The sequence below is a fragment of the Polyodon spathula genome, chromosome 1 (assembly GCF_017654505.1).
Source record: "Polyodon spathula isolate WHYD16114869_AA chromosome 1, ASM1765450v1, whole genome shotgun sequence".
NCBI classification, from domain to species: domain Eukaryota; kingdom Metazoa; phylum Chordata; class Actinopteri; order Acipenseriformes; family Polyodontidae; genus Polyodon; species Polyodon spathula.
The window spans coordinates 103,966,542-103,972,296 of record NC_054534.1 but is presented as its reverse complement, the minus strand read 5'-3'; the positions used below and the strand labels follow the sequence as shown (position 1 = coordinate 103,972,296).

General features: G+C 35.3%; 1 long non-coding RNA gene across 1 annotated transcript; it reads right to left on the bottom strand.

The window, feature by feature from the left end:
* Nucleotides 1-534: 534 nt before the first annotated feature.
* On the bottom strand, nt 535-5,124 carry LOC121325821. Its single transcript, XR_005951371.1, has 3 exons — nt 5,076-5,124; nt 3,185-3,284; nt 535-1,456 (listed from the first exon to the last, which is right to left on the bottom strand). It is a non-coding gene; the product is annotated as an uncharacterized LOC121325821 (long non-coding RNA).
* Between the last annotated feature and the right edge of the window lie 631 nt (nt 5,125-5,755).

The window sequence follows — 5,755 nt, the reverse complement described above, 5'->3', positions numbered from 1 at the left end:
CAATTACTACTGCCTGTGACTTGGCCTTATCAGAGTGAGCCAAGAATAACTGCCGCTAAAACTCTTAAAAAAAATTAATACAAATATTGTATTTCAAAAAATTTATACAAATATTGTATTTTTAGATATATATATATATATATATATATATATATATATATATATATATATATATATATATATATATATAGATAGATAGATAGATATAGATAGATAGATAGATAGATAGATAGATATAGACACACACACACACACACACACACACACACTGTGTATGTCGCGAGAAGGCACTGTGTAAGATAGTCAGTGTGCCCGCAAACAGCCAAGAACAATTTATGCCGGTGCCAAAATTACTTTGAGGACCGCTGAGCTGGAGTAATCTTTAGCAGATTCCGATCTTTGATGCAGCTGGTGTCTTTTTCTTTGAAGACATTTTAAAGAAGTCATGCAGCTCTATGCAGTGCGTTTAATAATTTACTGGAAGCAAACTAAACCAGCTGCCATGTCCTAAATTCAGTGTAACAATAAGGCAAACATTTTCTGTATTTTTAATTGATAAAAATATGTATAGGTACACTATTCTTTCAGAAATGGGAATTTTGACAGGGAACTACACATTACAGGGTAATGGGTAAATATCACGGAAATCATGAAAATGAAAAAATATATACAGCCTTATACATTTGTAATAGTTTTTTGGAAGCGACATGAAATGCATCAATCAACACGCACCGTAAACCAAAATCTCAGTAACGAGGAAACTATAACATTTCAGTGGATACTGAGGGTGGGAGCAGTTATCAAGAACAGCCCCTAATAATAATTCCTCTGCATGCATTTAATTCAGATTTTTTCAAAAGACGCACATTGGTTGAATAGCACACCTCCCAGTAGCGTTGTATTGGGTGAAATTACACAAAGAATAAATGAATGTGATTAACATAGGTAATACATTTATTACCCTTTGCTTCCAGAGTACAGTAGGGGATGTAAAATACAATATACAATGTCATGCATTATAATGCCCAAACTGTAAATATTTGTGTCCCATTGGGAGGACTAGCATGACTTAAGAGTTCAGGTGCCCTCCACAGTAACCCTGTGATGGAAAACAAACATCATTAAAGCATATGAACAGAATGTCCCCTTGGTCCATGGTAACACTGGATACCAGGCTGGCTTGATAAAGGCAGATGCAGTCGTATGGGTACAGTCTGTGAACCATTCAGACTATGGCCACTTCACTTTTCTATTGACAGAAGCTTACAAAAAATATATTACTTTACTCATGCTGCCAGTGTTCACAGAGATTCAAACTGTAATCCGTCGAGGGTCGCCTCAGGATACTGACTCCAAAATCTGTCATTTTTAAAATGAATCTGCTGTCCACAACAAAGTTTGAAGACGAGGGGTAACCATGTGATTTTGAGGGGCTCTTATGAAGGTAGTCCATCCCCTACAAGAAACCATACAGTAGATATAGTGAAAGTGTTTTCCCCATTATTTAATTAACTCCTATTTTTTTAAAGGAGAAAAAAATATGTTAATGTTACAAAATGAAAAACAAAACCCACTGAGAGTGCTTAAGAGGTCCTGAAATATGTAACTAGGTTGTTTGGTTCTAGTTGTGTAAAATTATCAGCTGACAAGCATTTAAGTTAACCAAGTGATTGTTTTTTTTTGTTTGTTTGTTTTTTTTTTTTTTTTTTTGTAAGACTAATATCAATTTTTTCTCCAGTTTAAAACGTGGAGTAAAATGTGGTCTATTATGTGCCATACAGTAAGTCAGGAATAACTTTCTTCCAAACCTACAGGATAATACAGGCAGTTGTGGATAATTTAAAAAGACCCACAACAACCTGTTACAAAACAATGAAATATAAAATAAAATACAGTCTAAAAGGCATGCACAGAACTAATCTACATTAAACAATAACACAACTGTGTCTTTCTGTTTTACCAGTACTTCCTGTTAGACCAATGCTTTTCAAGAGCATCCCTTTCAAGCATAAAGAATATTGTTAAGAAAAAGAAATGAAATGCAATAAAACACATCAGTATAGACATAATCAGGGAACATTAGTCATTTGTTGGATATAACATATTAATTGCATATTAAAAATGAAATTATTATACAATATAACGTGTACTGTTTTGTTATTCTCGGTCTGTAAATTCTCCAGTATAGTATTTCATTTTAGGTATTCAAATTTATGGAGGAGACCACTCTGCCCTCTGCCTGGTTCCTAACTTTGTCAAATCAGGTCAACAATAACATTCCCTAATCTCTTACTGTGTAAAAAAAGTGCCTTCTACCCTCTGCCTCCATTTCATTTCCAACTGCATCTTCTGCTGCTTACAGACTTAGATTTTTTGCAGCTTGACTCAAGTGATAATATACAATATGATACAGATACATTTTTATACAGCGCCCATCACACCATCCCAGAGCGCTGTACAACATTTACAACAAAACAAGAGAGCTTAAATGTACAATACACTCCAGTTACAACCAAATTATAGAAAAGCACATTAAAAACATACGTTTTCTACTTAGACTTAAAAGAATCCCATGCTCCAACCTGTCGACCAGAATAGGGGTCCACAAACAAGGAGCACAACAGTAAAAAAAATTTTTTGGAGCAGCTAAAAGGTCTGCATTTTCTCAAAGAATGAATACGAATATACAGAGTTAGTAGTTCTTGGTGATAGGATGGCCCTAATCCATAAAAACCTTAAAGTTATTACGGCAACTTTAAAATCTATTTGGTAACCTTATATTATTAATAGTATTATGGTCAGTTAAATAAAAAAAAAACACTGTGGGCATATTCCAATAGCTTTGCCTTGTGCCTCACAACACATACACACACAGGGAAAGAGATCATTCCAGGGCATGGTGCAATTTCAAGGTTCTGGAACCACACTGAATCCTAAATTTCCAAGGACCTTCTGAAGTCAATTGGCTACTTTGCAATGCAATTGCAGAAACAAAACATCGGGTGGAAGCACAAAATGCTGGGCAACAGGCGTTATTGAATTAATAGCTTAATAAGGGCGCCATTTGTCTTCAGAGCATTACAAATACAAAACAGCCTTAAGATCATTTTTTAACACAGCAGAATTTCAAAGCAGACAGCGTAACTGATAAGAATCACCCTGTGTATATTATAGAAGCTATTACCTTGGACACTGAAAATGTATGCCTAAACTGTGGCATGATTATTTCACTGAAGTTACTCTTCCAGAGCATCACTGTGGCTTCCTCTTGAAGTTTATATTTCCTGCAATACAGAGTTATAAAACAGACACAATACAAAAAAAATGTATTACCCACACTTCAAATTACACTTTTTTTTTTATCACAGTGCATGCAAAAAAGAAAGTTTATAAAAAAAATGTAAACATGGTCAAACAGATATGTTTTAAAGGATCCCAGAAATCAGGCTAACAGTGGCTAAAGCAGGGGTGGAATTAAGGCTCCTATTGTATAGCAGTTTCACCTATTTCAGGTTTTATACGATCTTCATCAGCCCCGGTTTATAGGTAATAAGCTCAGGTGTGTTGTACTAAACTCATAGTAAAACCAGGAATGGATCAGATGGGGTTCTTATTTCAGTCCCTGTAAAGTAACACTCACTGGCAGCTACCAAACTGATTCAGGTTCAGGGAAAGAGACACAGCCAGAGTCAGCACAAGACTGACCCCTGCAGTGTAAACGAGGATATACACATTTCATGTCTGTAACCGCTCATCCAAAGCAGATTGGCAAGCACTGGGTATAGAGTTCACAGGCCATAGGCTTTCATTGACCTGTTTACTCCCTCATCTGCATTAGGAGCACCAGTCCACAGTCAACGCTTCAGTATGTCTGTGGTTAGGTAAAATTGCATTAGGAAGAGCAGTACCAGGTTTTATAAAGGCATTCCTATAAATTTAATGTTTTACAGGATCTAAGCTAAATAATGAACACCTAGCTTTAATTTTTTTTTTTTTTTTAAATCAATAAAACAGCTATCATTGCCACTCAGACTAACCTTAATGCACTTTCATTCTCATTGGTTTTGTCCCAAGCCATTTGTGTTTGTACCTTTGTTAAAATATGAGCTATAACTGCATGTATGACATAAGAAAGCCTCGACTAGGTGACAAGGTAAAATTAACTATGTTTAGAGCAAGTTTAGACAGTGGTGACAGGGTGTCAGCATGTCATAATACTGTGCTGGGGCAGGAGGACTGTAACTGTAACACACGTGAAGGAAGGTCTCACCTCCCCATTGGGCTCCTGTGAGATGTCAGCAATGGTATCTGGAGTTGTTTGGTCTGGACCTGAGTTTTTCTTCATAATGCTAGTCAGAGAGGTTTTAAACAAGGCAAATCATCTCTACATGGCCTTTACCATGCTTCTTATAGCATTCTGATGTGCCTTTGCAGACAATGTATTATTCTTTTGACCACTAGATGACAGTATAATCTCAAAAAACGTGTGAATCAGAAAATAATTAAAATAAGTTCTAAGCAAAGAAACAACTGTGTACTCATTGTGAAAAAAAGTACTTTATTTCTGTAACTTTGAAAAAAACCCACATGTAAGGCTGCTGTTGTGAACAGTTATGGTTCTGTTGTGATTATAGTGTGCTGTATTTTACTACTGAATGGCTAGAACAAACCCAAAATGTGTTTGTTTTAATTTTCAACTGGTATGTTTTTTTTGTTTTTGTTTTTTTTTTTATCTTTTTGGTAACACTTTACGTTAAGTGCATTGTAACTCTGCACAATGGCATTGTAAGTACACATGTATTTACTAAATAACTATTACATAAATACACAGTAATAAGAGACACAATGTAAAGTGTTACAGTTTTTGGACTATTAAAATGTGTATTTTTTAAAGCCTGAAACCTTCAGCCGTTTACTCGTTTTGTGGTGCCTTTTCCATTACAATGTAACCATCTGCGATACATCCATGGCTCGTTCCCTGAACAGCACCCCTGGATAGTGGACTGTATTTGGATGTTGGACACTGCCATGTGTTATTGCTTTCATATTATACACTGATTAAAAATAACTCATACCTGTAAATAAGGCTTAGGCAACCGTAACCATGCGCCACTGAATGGGCTTGCGCCACTGAACGGGCTTCTTCACTCTGCAACAAAGATGTTTGAGATTTTAGATCATTTCTGTAGGACTTTTGCAGTTTACCATATTTTCTGCATGCTTACTATACGCATTTGCTGTGTTTTGTCAGGCTTTACCACACTTCTCTGTGCTTTGCCACTCTTGTCTGTGCTTTACCATACTTCCTTGTGCTTTGCCATGCATCTCTGGGATTTGCCATGCTTTTATTTACTTTGAAATACTGCAGTGTACATTCAAAAGGTTTTTTTATTAAATGAATTATAGTTCAATAATAATAATAATAATAATAATAAATAATAATAATAACAATTCTGCCAGGGTTTCACCTATTTACTTATCCCAACATTTTTGTGTACATTTAAATATTTTCCGCCGTGTATATGTTCATTTTAAAAACAGAAACAACACAGGATTTATTTTAACCGTCAATAAATTTTGCTATATTAGAATTGTAATGTTTCCAAATATACTTTTCCGAGTTCTCAATTGTTGAGAGAGAAAATCAGCAATCTCATCACTGCTGATTAAGGGAACATCTGCAAATTATAATTAGAACATGGAATGGAAATTAACATTAAATAGAAACTGAGAAAGCAAAGGGCTAGTTAGTAAT